Source organism: Peromyscus eremicus, chromosome 7 (genome assembly GCF_949786415.1).
Source record: "Peromyscus eremicus chromosome 7, PerEre_H2_v1, whole genome shotgun sequence".
NCBI lineage: Eukaryota > Metazoa > Chordata > Mammalia > Rodentia > Cricetidae > Peromyscus > Peromyscus eremicus.
Window position 1 is genome coordinate 10,780,117 of NC_081422.1, and position 16,484 is coordinate 10,796,600.

Here is a 16,484-nt window from a genome sequence, read left to right on the forward strand (position 1 = left end):
ATACCAGAACAGCTGAAGAATCCACTCAGAACAACCGAAGAAGGAGTCTGTGAATGTGCTGGGTGAAGGAGCCATCACAGACCCTGGCCCAGCTGAGACAGGTGGGAGGACTAGGCATTCCCTGGGCACTGGGTGAGATGTTAAGCATGGTTAAAACATGGTTAAAATCTGTTGAAACTATTGTTGGTAGTTCTTATGTTTATGGTGTAAGCACCTGCTACTCATGTTCCTGTAAATAAGAAATGATGTTGGGAAAGGGGCAATTGGACTCTGATCACCAGGTATTGGATTCTCACTTCTTTCCTGTGCTGTCTTAAGCAAGGCCTACCATAATGCCTAATGGTCAGTGGGGCTACCCTTCTGCCAATACCAGCTAGCCAGAACTCTCCATGACTTCTTCAAACGATCCCAACGATTCCAGCTGATCACCACTCCTGAAGGCAGCTCCTGCCAGGCCCATTTGAAACAGTTGTGTCTACCTTTCTATAATCACAAGCCTAGATGGACCATTTCCTCCTTAGGAGGGAGGGAAAAAAGAAGGAGCACTTTCCAGGGTGAAGGGACAAAGGTGACTAAGGAGTTGCTAAGGAGTAAGGCTGTGATTGGTCCAAAGCCACAAGCATTAATGACTGATTGGTGCTAAGAGACAAGGCTATGGTTGACCCAAACAAGTGGCAGTGATTGGTCCAAACACCCCTTGAGAGACATTCTCCTGTGCTACCTGCTTAGGTGTTACAACATGAGGCCTAGTAAAGGATGGGCCCTGTCTGTCTGTCTGTCTATCTATCTACTATGCTATCTATCTATCTATCTATCTATCTATCTATCTATCTATCTATCTATTATCTATCTATCTATCTATCTCCCCACACATACACACCTTCTTGTGCAGAGCTGGCTGGTAGCAGAGGCAGCACAGAGTGGGCAGCAGTGGTGGACTTGACAGCTCACGAAGAGGTAGGCTCAGCAGCTGGGACCACTACTGCCCAGCTTTCAGTCCCCATCAGTATGCTTCCAAACAGCCTAGCTTACGTCCATTAGTAACACTGCTAGACAGCTGAAATGCCTGCAGTGACTGGCCCTTCTGCTGTGCACCCTGTCCACTGGCGACCCTGTCTGCTTGCTTAAATCCCACCTAGTGGACAGCAATCCCACTGGTGCAAATTCTGGTGCCCACATCCTGAGCAGTCAGCTGACTGTTCTAGCTCCCAAGGGGTAGCAGGTGGCCAACTCTCAGGCACAGTCCTGAGCAGGCCAGCACTTCAGCTAATCCAGATAGTATATACTGAAGGGTCAGGCAGCCTTGATGATAACAATTTCAGAGCAACCAGGGCAGAAAAAGAAGAGCAGTAGAGGCCATGAGAGAGCAGAGCACTGATAAAAGGCTATGAGGAGCCAGAGAGGAGAACATGCAGGCCCTGCTCACCAGGAGAGCTCCAGAGAACCGGGCCCTGTAACACTGGTCACTGCCAGGAGCCCAGGGTTCTGATACCAAGGCCTGCAAAGGGGCTACAATGTTTGTAGGACTAAGGGTCCTAATATCCAATCAGACAGGAGGACTGTAACAATAGAATGCCACCTGCCAATGCTCTCCCTGCTGGCTGCCACCACTCACTGCTGTCAGGCCAGCATCTTGCTCACCCTGGATTTCACCTAGGTAAAGCAGAGCTCTCAGCCTGCTGATTACTGGCAGTTGGACTCTTCCCCAGGCCTAGAACCTGCACAAAGTGGTCCATGATGGGCCCCTAAGGGAACAAAACCCTTGGTTAAAGCAAAATTACCCAGCCAGTATGGGGTCTCTCTCAGCCATGCCAAGCCAATACCAAAGCGAAGATAACAGTGGTTGCCATGGTGATTTTTATGCTCAGAGCACTAGATAGTCAGACGATCACACTTACTGGGGCCCAAGCCATCTGGATAGAGCCTAACAGTTTTGTTGGGTGTCTGAAACACACCCCAGACTAAATCTTGATGCTGATTCAGCAAGGTCCATGTCATCTGCATTCTAGATTCCTTTAATTCTTGAGAAGTATGGTCTGATGCACTGCAGCCCAATGTAACTGGACACATGGGTGGCAGATCTTCAAGGCAGCAGGATTGTGCAGTGTGACAGGACCCCACCTCGAATTCCAAGCTCTACCAACTGGTTCAGTGCCCCTGGGTAGATGATGTTTGTTTTTAATTCCTTAAAACACTTTGCCTTCCTTCTTCACCTTTATAGGAGCAATGAAAAGTAAGGCCCTTCCCAACCTACTCGGGGCCAGGGCAGGCTCTCACTCCCCCATCCTGCAGGAATGTGTCCTCGCCCACAGCTGCGGTCTTCTCTCTGACCACATGCCCCAAACCCCGGTTTTCCCTGAATCCAAGTCTTCTGAACTCCCCTACTCATCTTTCAGGGTACAAAGCAAATGTCACCTCCTCTTTGAAGCCCCTGCACCCCACCTTATCCAAGGAGCTGCTCCTTTCTGGGCACCTACACCCTTCCTCCACCTCGCACATGTGTGAACGATAAACAGCATTGGGCATCAAAGCCCCAAGCCTTGAAGTGAGCGCGATCTTAGGATCCAAAATACAAGATAAAGGGAAACTGAGTGACCAGCTCAATGGTACACAGCCCATCAGTGGCCAGGCCAGGCTGTCTGACACCAGGGAAGTGCTCTGAACCACTGAACCACGGTACTATGCTGCCAACTCCAGTGCCCATGGCACCCATGCCCATCTCCTCCATTGAGTGAGACATCTAGGGACTGTATTTTAGTCACGTCCATATTTTATTCATTTTCTGCAGCTCCTCTCCTAGCACCTGGCACACAGGTGTATGCAAGTTCTGCCCACCAGACACTAACACGGGGCGATTGAAAGAATACCACTAACCCAGGAGACCCGTTCTCCCACCACATGCTAGTCCCCTGACCATGATTGCCAATACCTCCACTACAGTCCTATCCAAGGGGCCTGGTATGGCCTCGTGGAAGTTGGTGGGCAACAAAGAGCTACTTGTAGTGTGTCTGACTGAGACTCCACTGCCGGGTTTGTCCTGCGCAGCTCGGCCTGACGCTACACAGAAGCTGCATTTCTCCAGACACCTCTTCCTGTGGAATGACTATGCTCAGAGGGGAAGGGGCCACTGGACCTGCAGAGGGGCTCTGGCTGGCCACACAGCTCCCAGAGGCAGCGGTGATATCTGGGGTTGGAGGAAGCCTTGAAGAGGGAGTCCTCTGAAGGCACAGCTGGATACACAGCTGGCTGCACACCAGTCCTGGAGCTGGCAGCACACCAGTCCTGGAGCTGGCAGCCAGCCTTGCCCAGCTCACACCAGCCAGAACGTCGCTAGGCAGGCCAACGAATCAGAGAAGGTGATACATTTAAAGCCTTCAGAGTTAGCAAAACTGGAGGTCACCTGGCCTGTGCCTGTTTCTTTCGCCAAGTTTAATGTCTAGTTTTCATTTTTCCAGGACTCTGACCTATATAAACAGTCTCCAAGTCACCAATGTGCCTTGGGCATTTTCCCTCCTCAGAACCAGAAGGCAGACTTTGCCAAAGTGGAATTCTTTTCAAAGCCCCATGTCTGGCTTACTTCACCTGCCCAACAGGAGTGAAGCCTTACAAAGAACCATCTTTCAAGGTTGGGCTCTACACGAACCATATTTAAGCCAATGCTTACACAACTTGGGCTGAAAGCTCTGACTTGGAAACTGTTTGAAAGAGTAGGGAGGGGACAGGTGTGGCCAGGAAGTGTTGGCAAAGGAGGCACCCTGGTCTCTAGCTTTGCCACCAGTCTGCAGCTGATGCAGTTATGAGTTTTCAGACCCATGGTAAATACCCACTGAGCGTGTGTTTGCAACAATGCTCACTGTGGCATCTGAAGGTTCACAAAATAGGGTCACTGTCCTTAAGTAACTCTGTCACTGGGAGATTCTGGACATAAAGGGCATAGGACATGGTCGAGTCCCTGTGGGACCGTCTCCTTTTAGGTCTGCTGGAGAGAGAGACTCGATGGCCACTGGAGCTGCCCCTAGATAGATAGGCACTTTCACCATGGAAACAGAACATGAAGGGAGGGGCATGGTTGTCCTGCGTGGCAGAGGCACTAGCGTGAGAGGAAGATGACTGTGAGGGCTGAACATGGTCAGTTGGTAGAGAAAAGCTAGAGAAGGGTCCAAGCTGGACAGTAGTGAGAGGAAGGGGCCAAAGGGCCAAACCAGGACCTACAAGTGAAGGCCAAGTGGTTGGGCTTAGTCCAGGTTTCCACTGGGAAACTTGGCGCCCTGAGAACTGTGTGCATACAGGTTGGGTGTGGGTGGGAAGAGGGTAGGTATGTGGGATGTGTGTGTGTTTGCTTTAGTTGAGATTCATTATATAGTTTTTAAATCTACATGTGAATATCTGGGATGGGGAAAACAGTTGCTTTGCTTCTACCTTACCTCTCTTACCCACTCAGATCTTTGCACTAAGTACCTACATGAACCTGAGTTCCTGGCTCCCGCCATAGAAACAATAGGAACCATTGGAAGGTTTAGAATGATGGAAACAGAGTTTTAGGACTGCCATTCCCATAGGAGGTTCCCAGGTGAAAATACAGGACACCCAGGGACAGCTGAATTCCATATGAACAATTTTAAAAATAGAAGTATGTACCATATTTTTTTCTTTTTTTTTTTTGCCTAAAGTTTTAATTTAAAGGGGATCTATTTCCCCCTTTGCTAAATCTGGCAGCCTTGCCCATTTGGGATATGACAAACAAAAGGAAAGATATTGAGGAAGAAGTCCAATGCAGACCTGTGAGAGAGCCACATAGCCATGGGGGGCTCCATTTTCTATGGAGTAGGCAGGTGGGGTGCCATGAGAGTTAGTGAAGGATGAACACAGAGCAGGCAGCCGACAGGGTTGTGTGGCAAAGACAAAGAAGTAGCCCTAGCACAGAGATGCAACTCCTGAGTTAGACAAGAGACTTTTCTTGTTCCCCTGGGAATGCCAAGGTGGACACATCTTTCACACACTGCATATGAGTTAACAGTCAGCCCAGGCCACACTACCTGCCATGTCCTGCTGTGGAGGCCATGTCTCTTCTGAACTGCCTGCCTGGCTTTTTGATGAGTGGGTAACAGAATGTCAGCTTTGCCACCCCGACCCTGTGGAGGCCCACAGAGGCTTCCTAGTGAGACTTTACTCAGGGTCAGAGGGCTACACAAGGAGATGATTTGGCCACGGGCATGTTTACCAGGTGTTTGGAAGGGTCTACACTTGGCTGTATGGTGTGCTTTGATCTTGCAAGGGGGAGGTCTTTTGCCTCTCCCCTTGGTATATTATAAAAAACCCTTCTGAATAAATTTCTGGGTGGCTAGGTATTGATCCAGGGCCCTCCCGAAGCTATTCTGTCTTTCTTATCGTCTCTTTCTATCTTTCTACCTAATGTTTCCTCACTCCTCTGTCCTCCACCCATGAACCCTTCAATAGGTGAGAACAGGTCGAAGCTGGACTCCAACAGACTTCCACATTACCCCATGGCCTACACTGCTTGGACTTATACAACTCCAGTTTCTCTACTTACTAATTGGGTAGACTAGCCAGCTTTTCTACCCAAACACAAGGCACTTTGTAACTTGCACTCCTCTTATGTATGTTTCCGTTTGTCATATCAGTTTTAGAAGTGGCATTTACACTACATTGTCTAACACAGTTCCTTTCTGAGGCACATAAACCACACCTCTAGAGCCGTGGTTCTCAACCTTCCTAATGCTGCGATCCTTTAACATAGTTCCTCATGTTGTGGTCACCCAAACCATAAAATTACTTTTGTTGTTACTTCATAACTGTAATTTTGCTGTTGTGAATCATAAATATCTGATATGCCAGATATCCTATATGCGACCCCCGAGAACCACTGCCCCAGAGCTTGGATTTCCTCAAGTCCCCTCACCAACCACAGTAGTCCTGGAAGCCCTTCCAGCCCACACCTGTACCCTGACAACCTCACTTCCCACTTCTAGCTGGGCTCTCTACAGGCAGAAGTCTGCTTAATCAACCTTTTTAGTTGCTTTTCTTAAAAGTATCCAAAATTAAACCACTTTACTCTCTTTTCCAAAGTTGTCCAGTCTTGGTCAAGCCACTCCATCCTTCTCAGAGTTGTGCTTAATGCACCCATACATCATGGCACAGGAGACCTTTCAAATCTAGCACTGCTCTTATAGGTCAAGGTTCAACTGTCTGTCTGTCTGTCTCTCTCTCTCTCTCTCTCTCTCTCACACACACACACACACACACACACACACACACACACATCACTACTCTGGCCTTCAGATTGTGAATATCAATTTCCATCTGCTGCTAAATGTCCAAGGACAGTTCTCCCCTGCTTTCCCATTGAATCCACCATCTGCCACGCCTGTGGAGCTCTATCCAACTGCCCCTTTCCAGCAGAGTGTGACACTCAGGGTCTGACCACAGGCCCAGCAAGGCCTCCTTAACTGGCACATAGTAGATATTCCATAAATATGTGTTGAATGATAAAAACGATCATATGAGCCTTTAATTGCCAAGAAGAATCATTTTAAGAGGAAACTCATGAGGACATCCAGAGGACAGTCAGTTCTGCCCACAGCCACTGCCGTTACCACAGCAGGCAGCAAAGGCCTCTGCACACAGGCAGTCATTCCCTCTCCCTCCCTCCCTCCCTCCCTCCCTCCCTCCCTTCCTCCCTCCCTCCCTCCCTCCCCCCCCCCCCACACACGGACACACACAGAGACAGAGACACACACTGACACACAGATACACAGACACATACTACACACAACCATTCTCTGTCCCTCTTGCCTTATGTTGGAAACTTTTCAGCTACTTAAAATGTAAACAGTTCTTAAAAGGAAGGAGAGACAAAAGAACAGTCCCCTCCACACAGCCAGTTTACCTGGGCTTTACTAGTGACAAGGACAGACACTTTCTCTTGGAGAGCCTGGCCAGTTAGAACCAGTGCAGGATGCCCCATGCTGCCCTGAGAGGGGCAGGAAAGAGAAGCCATGCAGAGAAGAGGGACATCCACCTGGAAGATGCTTAAGTCCCACCTTGCCAGTGGTAGAGTGAGGAGCGATGCTGAGCGGCACACACAGAAACCTGGACTAAGCGTGCCCTCTGCAGGTAAAGCTGGGAAATGCACTCACTGTGCAAGAGTGTAGAGAACAGCAGGCTGCTCCCTGCTGGTGTGGGATTGCTCAGAGGCTCCACAGTAAAGAGGGCACTGTGGCACATTCAGTGCTGTCTGGCCACCTTGACAGAGTGAGCAGGCTGTCAGAGTCTGGTGGAACTCAACCTTCACTGCACCTAACTCCCGATCTGAGAGCACCGCCATCTAGCAGCTTCTGCACCGGCCCCCCTTGCTGTCTGTCAGGCATGCCTGGGGACCCCCAGTGGCACTGTCTAGATGCAAATTAGCAAGAGGCTCCACCACCAGCCTTCTCATCTCAGTCAGCCTACAAGGCAAGGACCTCAAGGTGGGCAGGCATGCACGCTACTATCCAAGGCTCCAATCCAAAGAAAAGAAAAGGATCGAAGTAAAAGGACTTGGGCCCACTATCCCACCGGCCTTTCTTAACCCTTTCCATCTCACCCCTGCTGTGTGTCTCCAGAGCTGGACAGGGGAGGGGAAGAAACACTGGGACTCACATAACTCTGACCTCTCAGGATGTGCCAGGAGCCAGGCATGGAGGCTCAATCACAGCTGGGGACAAACACTTTGTCCTAGATCTGCAATGCCCTGTGGGCGGCCCTGTTGTTCCCCATCAGCAGGGAACAACCCAGAGAGACTCAGGTCAACTGTGCATATCCCAGCAGGGATGTTCTCTCCACCAAGACCTCCTAGGAACGGAGAGATGCTATTCAAGGGCCTCTGAGTCCCCATGTGGATGTATGTGTGTGTGAATGCATACACAGTCTCTGTGTGTATTTTGCAACTGCAGGCAAACACTGTTCACTCTCAGGCCCTGCACAAGGTGCAGCAACACACTCAAGAGTGTGCTTGCATCTGCCAGGCAGGCAGGCCTATCAGAGGGTTTCATTCTTTCTCAACTCTGACCTCTGAATTTGCAGGTGTCCACATCTCCACTGTGTGTAAAGGTCCCCAACCAAGTCAGCTCCTACTCCTGGGAAAATGAACTGTTCTGGCTGGGTTTTTTTTTTTTTTTTTTTTTTTTTTTTTTTTTTTTTTTTTTTTTTTTTTTTTTCAAGCCTGTAGGCTCGAATTTGACAAAGGTATTGTTTGAGCGCAGCCATTGTGAGTCAGGGTGAAGGAGGACATCTCTCGGGCAGCCAGGCCTTGTCATTTCCACCTTCAAGGAAAAGAATGTCCTTTTGTGGCCACATTCAATTGGCTGGTCTTGATCTTGCACACCCTGGGCGCCCATCTCTTCTAGGATGCCAAAGAAAGTGCAAGCCCCACTCTTCTGGGACGTTTCTGCCTGGAGAGAAATAGACCCTCCTTATCACACCAGGGGGTGGATGGGGCTTCGCCTGCACTGTGAGTACTGCAGCCCTTGACTTCTTGCTGACAGGGGCCCCCGGGCAGGATGGAAAATTTGTGCAAAGTTTGCTGCCAATAAACGACAGAGGAGTCGCAAACCCCATGCTGTCTGGCTTGCAGAAATTAACCAGGGAGGACAAAGGTACAGGGAAATACAGTTAATGGTGAAATCGATGTACAGCCATGTGGACACAGACAATGAGACAGATGCGTAGATAACATAGTTATAACTATAGGAATCTAGACAGATACAGATGCATGCATCTTCCACCATGCCCAGAGATGAGGAAAAATGCCACTGAGACACTGTTCCCTTTCCATCACAGCCCTCCAAAAGCCCTGGCAGACGTTCCTTGACTCCAGTTCTATGTGCCACAGAAAATGGCATCTTCCCACACCCCATCAGCCTATGGCCACTGTCAGTCTGCTGTGTTTCCTGTACTAATTGTTCACCCCAGATAAATCACCTTGCTTCTCTTACAAACCTGTGTGGTGCCTAACTTTCCAACTCATTGCCTAAGATGCCAAGAAACACCCGGCCCGGAGCATGACTACCAGTGACAATGTGCCAGCCTTGATCTGCGGCTATTCAGAGGGGACAGGAAGGTAGACAGGGAGCCAGTGACAGGGCAGTCAAGGGAGTCTGGGTGCAGAGGGAGGGATAATGTGCTCTGGCAACACTTTGGAACTTCTTGCCACTCTTTCCTGAGAAATGTGTCCCCTCCTCTCTTCCCTTCAACTCTCTTCTTCTCTTTCTTGTTTTCTCACCCAGAAAACCTCAAGTTCATCTTTTCTTCTGCCCCACCGACTTCTGATTCTCCATTCACCGGCTTCTTCCGGTTCCCCTACAGCTCAAGAAGGGGAGGCTGGACCAGCCAGACTGAAGGATGGGGTCTGGCAAAGGCCTGCGTGCTCTGTTTTATTTCTTCCACTTTTCATGCTAGCCTTCGAAGATGACACATTGTGACTGGTTTGTTTGTTCTCAGCCTCTATGAGGGACTCTTGTCCCTGAACTATTTACAGTTAGAGCAGTGGTTCTCAATCTTCCTAATGTTGTGACCTTCTAATACGGTTCCTCATGCTGTGGTGAGCCCCCAACATAAAATTGTTTTCATTGCTACTCCATAACTGAAAGTTTGATACAGTTATGAATCATGACGTAACTATCTTTCCTGGTGGTCTTAGGTGACCCTGCACAACCCACAGTTTGAGAACCACTGCTTTAGTGCTTCTGTGTAGTTGTGTAGCCACAATTTGGAGCCCTAGAGAAAAACAAATTCAGTTCACAGTCACTAAAATGCCCCAGCCTGCCCTAAGGAATCCATGTGCAGGTTGTAAGGAGCCATTACAACATTGCCTTGGTGTTCTGTTTGAGCTAGGAGACCTGGCCTACCCTTTGAGAACTGTCTGGGAGTTGGGCCGTAAATACTGTTGTCCACATGTCCAGGGCCATGACTGGCTGCCCAGACACATCAGCTACAACTCCCTCCTAGGATGGCACCTTCACTGGCTATATTATTTACCGCGTCGCCTGTACTGGGAACTGGGTTGGTGTTAACGGTGCAGGCCCTTGATGCTGCTAAGACAATTCAGAAGGGCTGTCCCAGCTTCAGAGCCATGGGGTCTGCTAAATTCTCCATGGCTGTGGCACAGGCCACCTTCATGTCTATCTGTGGCCTTCCCTTTCCAAGACTTTGGTCCTCAGAACCCTGTTTTGTTTTGTTTTTCCAGTTCTTTTGGTTGGTTGCTTCCCTCCTGCTGCCCCTGAGTACTCTGTAAACTTCCTCCTAGGATCTCCCATTAACTCACCTCTCACTTCTCAGTGGTTCTCAGGAAACACACCCACAAAGCAGGAAATGCCTACGGTCAACCCTGGTTTTGCGATTTAGGGTAAGTTTTTAATCTTTCTAAATCTCATTTGCCACCAAGAGACAAGGGCTTCTATGAGGATGTGTTTTTGTACTGTGTGTGAGTGTCCAGAGCACTGAGCAAGGGAGGTTCCCAGCACCTCCTTCTGGCATGGTTCTTGAACACACCACACATTCTACTCCAGTTCAGAATTCTACTGCACAAAGTTTTTTTAATATATATTTTCCTCGTGTTTATAAATGCACCATACCCCTGAAAAGAATGGCTTCTTTGTAACTCAGATCTGAGAGCTCTGCCCTACATAAAGTTGCCACCATCAGAAGACCAGAGAACTCTGGAGTTAGCTGATTTCAGACAAACACTTCATCAAACCTGGCTAATTCATCCTGAAGTTTCCTTACCTGCCAAATGAGACATTCGTAGTGACTGCCTGTGGCCGATCCACCTCTCCATGAATTTCTTCCAATCCCAGCTGCTCCTCAGAAAGGCTCCATCATCCATCCTCCATCACTAGACAGAGACTGCCCATCATCTGGGCTGGGCTGACCTGCTCAGCCATTGCACTGCATAGAATATTCTTCTGGGATATCCAAAACAAGGTGAGCCTCCTTGTCTGGATCTTTTGGAATGTTCTCTCTGGTAACCCAGGCACCAAGCTGTGAGAAACTCATGCTCCCAGAGATGCTGTGTGGGGTGCACTGGGTTAACCGTGCCAGTGGGCAGCTGGTGTCAGTGGCAGCCAAGTGAGTGGACTTTCCTGGGCATCCTTCCACCTTGGCCTTTAGATGCCTACAGCCCCAGCTGCCACCTGACTGCAATTCCATAAGACCCCCCAAAAGAAGAGCCCTGCTGAGCCCAGAAACCAACAACCAAAAAATGTAATTATGTTGTTTTTAGCCACTAAGGCACACAGTAGTTTGTTACACTGGAACCATAATGCCACCTCCTGGGGGTGTTCGGAAAATTAAATGAGATGACTCATGCAAATGGATTAACAAAGTGCTCTGTCAGCAATTACTAACCTTTTAAAACGCAATCTGCCTATAAGCTCCAAGTCCTGGACACAGTCAGGCACCTCCTAGTCCATGTTTAGTGGGCGTCTGTCCCAGGCAAGCTTTCTGTGTGGTCATAGATTTTCTAAATAGTTTCATAATCCAATAATAGTTTTAAGCCCTATCTACTCCAGGAAGAGCGGCAATGGCCATGTCAGGGGTAGACACGTGGGCGTCTCTACATGGTTTCGTATGTACGGGCGGCAGGAGGAGGGAGGCATTTCCCTTTAAGGCCGCCCTCACTGCACACAGCGTACATGAGCTCTGGAGCCTGAGCTCTGGGGCCTGATTCTGGGTTTTCTGGGCACTACCTTGTGTTTTTGAGTGGCAGTTCTCGGGTGCCCTGGCTTCTGGATCCAGATTCTGAAGCTGGACTCTTGCACACCCACTGACACGTCACTGTCCCTACTGATCTCCTCAAGGAAGGAAGGGAGGGCAGGGGGGAGGCCTGCCTAACTCTGGAACTGGGCCAGCAGAGGTCTTTCAGGCTGTTGCTTAGGTCTTGTTTGTTAACTCAGCTTTAAGCCCCTAGCTCCCAGAACAACCAAAACAAGACAAAACTAAAAAGAAAAAGAAAAAATACCCTGTTGTGTGAAGTTCAGAAAAACATCAGCGATGATTCTTTGGGGTCAAGTCTGTTTCAAAAACAATGTCAGGGAAAATCAACAGTAGCCTCCTTGGGTTTCCCACTGATGCCATGTTTTTAACAGGCTGGCGATCTCAGAGGCAGGTGAAGCCAGTTATTACAAAACCCTCAGGAGTTCATGCTGGGGTCACCAGAGCCACACCAGCAGCAGCTGCTGAGGTTGACGGCTATCAATTCTCCACAGAGAGCTGAGTTTCATGGATTCTTAAAATTATCTTTAAAAACGTCTCGCAGGCGGTATGTACAATCACAGGGGTTGAAAATTTTGTGTTTTATTTTACCTGTAGGAGAGTTTTGCATACACGGATGGAGCGCCATATGTGTGCAGTGCCCATGGAGGCCAGAAGAGGGCGCCAGATCCCTTGAACTGAAATCAAAGACAGGCTAAACAGTCCATGCCGGAACTCTAACCCAGGGCCTCAGGAACAACATCGTGTTTTCTTTTTCTTTTTCTTTCTTTTTTTTTTTTTTTGTTTTTTTTTGTTTTTTTTTTTGTTTTTCGAGACAAGGTTTCTCTGTGTAGCTTTGCGCCTTTTCGTGGAACTCTCTTGGTAGCCCAGGCTGGCCTCGAACTCACAGAGATCCGCCTGGCTCTGCCTCCCGAGTGCTGGGATTAAAGGCGTGTGCCACCACCGCCCGGCAACACCATGTTTTCTTAAGCACTAGATTAGAACTTTTTATTTTAAATGACAGTCGTAAATTCTGTGCCATATTTTGGATTTGGTGTTTTGGTTTGGTTTGATTTAGTGTGCGGGTTTTTTGTTTTGAGCAGAGCCCTTCACCACCTCCCTGAGTGACCTGGAATCACTCTCAGGATTTTGGGAGAAGCACCGATCCACACAAGCAGCAGAAAGCTCGCTTCCTTGCGTAGTTGATTCTCTCTAGTCACAAATCAGATGTCTTCTCCTCTACCCTCTCTGTTGGTAAGTTTTGCCTAAAACCTGGTAAGGGTTTTATTAACATCTCTAGGAATGCCTGCAATTACAGTTTGCACAAAATGGAGCCGCTCTCTTAACCAGCTTACCGCAATTTTTGTAATTAACAATGTATTTGTATTGTGAGGGGGACTCAATCTGTTTAATCATCTTCAAAGGGTACATTGCCCTATACAATATCACCGATCCTTTTCTAGGCAGGAAAAAGTTAGAATTATAAAGAAAGCCTTGTAGGGAAAGTGTAGAGTATTTCCTTTGGAGTGTAGGGGAGGGGGCTAAGCATTTAGAGGGGAATGATGCCTTAGAAATGGCCGGAACTCTTGGGGAGATGTCAGTGAGTGTGTGCTTTGGGGCAAGAAGGATGGAAGCAGACAATTCCAGAGGCTGTAGACAGACCCCAGAAGATAGACAGAGGCTTCTGTAGTCTGGGGCAGTGGTGGGTGATTGATTGGAGAGCTGAGCACGGTGAGAGTGGAGTCCTGTGCCTGCAAGTGGCTTCTCCTTCTTAAAGCAGAAGTGGAGGAACCCTTACAGCGTGACTAAAGCTCACCTCAGCCTCTGCTCAGCCCCATAAAGGCGATGGGTTTGTGGGACTCCTTGGCCATTAGTCTCACTTTCACAGCCTGGCTAGGGGTTCGACCCTCTCATCCTCAGCATACACACAATAGCATACATGGCAACCGAATCTGTTTCTACTGGACCCCTTAGGAGAGAGGAGGCTCTGTGTGCATCTCCAGATTTCTCTCCATCACTGTCCTATAACCCAAGAACCAGACTTTGTATTTCATTTGTTCCTTCATCCCATCTTGACTTGGTCCAGGATCCAGTAGCTTATCTTTGGAACAATATTGTCTGGGGTCTTTCCCTTCCTTTTTATGGTCTTGCATTGGCTATGAACCTGCAAGTAACTCCAATGAGCCCATCGGTTCACCAAGGTGAACTTCAGTCCATCATGGCCTCTTTATCTGGGGGTGAAATAGGTGAGAGAAAGCTGAGGTGGCTTTAAGTGTGCCTGCTGGAGTGGGGCTGGTGCATCAAGACAAGTTCATTAACTTCCTGTGTGGCCTTGGGCAAGGTATATGACCAAACCCAATGTCCAACAGGCACACGCGTTACTCAGCAGTGCTCAGTGACCCCTGGCTGCTATTCAACTTATCAGGACCCTTATGGAATTGTCTACATGTGGAAACAGTGAGCTGCTCTCTAGATGTTCTCAGAGATCATAGCATAATTCTCACCTAACATGGCTTCTGGGTCCTAGACAGATGTTACTGGAAACTGAGCCCTACCTCAGAGGAGGGTGTCTCAGCCAGAGTGAGTGTGACAGTGGAGTGCTCTGTGTTGGTTTTGACAGTTTTCTCCAGATCTGAGAAACCAAATGTGGGCGCTAACGAGGTCCTGGAAGAACTGGGGCTGATCGGAGGAAGACTCACACCGAACACAGAAGAGGTTAACCTGATGACATTTCCTTCTTTTAAATTGAGAAGCAGAATTGACCACAGAAAGCTGAAACATTGTTGGAATCGCTCCTTTCCCTTTTGCCACAGTAAAGCACCCGCAAGGAGGTTTGGGGTCTGCTTAGTGTATTCACTCCACAGAGGCAGAGCAGCAGACGAGCCAGACAGGGAGAGTGGCTGATGCAGACTAGGAGACAGGTGTGGGCTAAATCGTGGTCTAGTGGCATTGGGCTAAGATAACTGGATACAAATCTATAAATATTCAAAGCAAATTCCCTAGACTTCCTCTGTCCTGCACAGCATGTCTTGGCCTCCCTGTGGCTTTTCAGCTCCTTTTCTGATGGACCTTGTCTATACATCTTGGTCTGTATATCTTATGCTCACAACCGGAATATAGCCTAGTGGTGTGGGGAGTCAGCTCCCAGCAGCACATCAATTTGGAAGCACAGGGCAGGGTGGGGTGGAGGTGGGAGCAGGGTGTGACCACCTCTGCCCAAGGCTGCTTTTGGAGGATCACACCAGCAGTGAAAACCCATAGAAATCAGCAAACATCACAAGTCAAGGAGCCCCTCCTGCACCCCAGAAGGCCAGCTGTGCAGCAGGTACCAACACCATTGGGACTGGAGTGTGCGTACTGGAGTGTGCATACTGGAGTGTGCAATATATCTCCAACCTTGTTTCTCTCGGGTGTACCCAGCCTGGAATGTTCTTACACTCACATTTAGAGACAAATGTCCTGGTCTTAGGAGGCCTCTCACTTTGTTCTCAGCACTCATAATCAAGGGCTTTCCTTGAGTCAGAAAGGCTCTGGGTTCATGGGAGGCTGGCCTAAGGTAGGCGCCTCCCAACTCTCAGGAAAGTATCCCAGAACACCTCTTACCTACTGAACAGATATCTCCTTGTATGGGGAAACTGTTTACAGCTTGGGGGAAGATTTCATAAGGTCACTGATAACCTGGACACACTGTGTTAGCTCTCCTCAGACTGTTTGTTTTTGTAACATACAGGAAGAGGGAAGTGGTGAGATTTCCCAAAGTGCAGCAGGCTGCTAGGGTGTTAGCTGGAAACAAGGAGAATGAGCAGTTTCTTAAATGCCTTCAGGTTAACTGCTCCAGTAACTCCTATATCCACAAATACAAGAAGAAGAAAAAAATGATAATAGTGTGGCTGCAGAGTCCTGCTGCTTACCATTCTCTTCTTGTTTACAAACACAGCAGCAGCAATCCCTGCCAAAGTGCTCACTGGGAAACTCAATCTGTGGGGACCGGGTAGCATGCTCCCACCCTGCTTCACTTCTGGATGCAGTGAACAGTAGATACCTGGGGACCACAATCTGCAAATATGTTCAGGAGACCATGCTCTTGCTTGCGACCTCCAGAAGTGCCGTCAGGAGTACTGTCTGGTGCCGAGAAGAGCCTGGGCTGGCCCAGGCTTTGCCAGCTGCCAGGCACGAGGCACCTTCTGCAGTCTAGAGTCTCACCTGCGGCTTTTCTATAGCATCTCACCTGTTTCCAACTCAGCTCTCACTGTTAAGTGACTCACATGTATCTTTATGTCAATGTCTATCATCCCAGGGATTCAGCTGACTTACCCAGAAAAGCAAATGGGTCTTAGGTGTGTGAGATATTCTATAGCAGAGGCAAAATGCATTGGGTTTTATGAATAAAGACTTGGGGCCAGAGAGGTGGCTCAGAGGGATACGGGCACTTGCCACCAAGTCTGACAATCTGAGCTCAGCTGTGGAGGTCCAGAAAGTCTGCCATCTCATTTCCCCAGGCCAAGTAGCCTTCTGTGAATGAATTCATAATGCCTTATCTAAGAGGCTGACAAATACAGAATGGCTATTCACAGTGAGGACCCACCACTTCCTGGCAGCTAAGATGTTGCCATCTGCATGGTTTCCTCTCACCTAAGTAGAAGTCTGGACAGGCCACATGTGTCATGAAATACTGGGCCCCAGGAGACAGAGACCAGAAGGAAAACGTCTGTCGGAGCCAGAGACCAGAAAGCCTC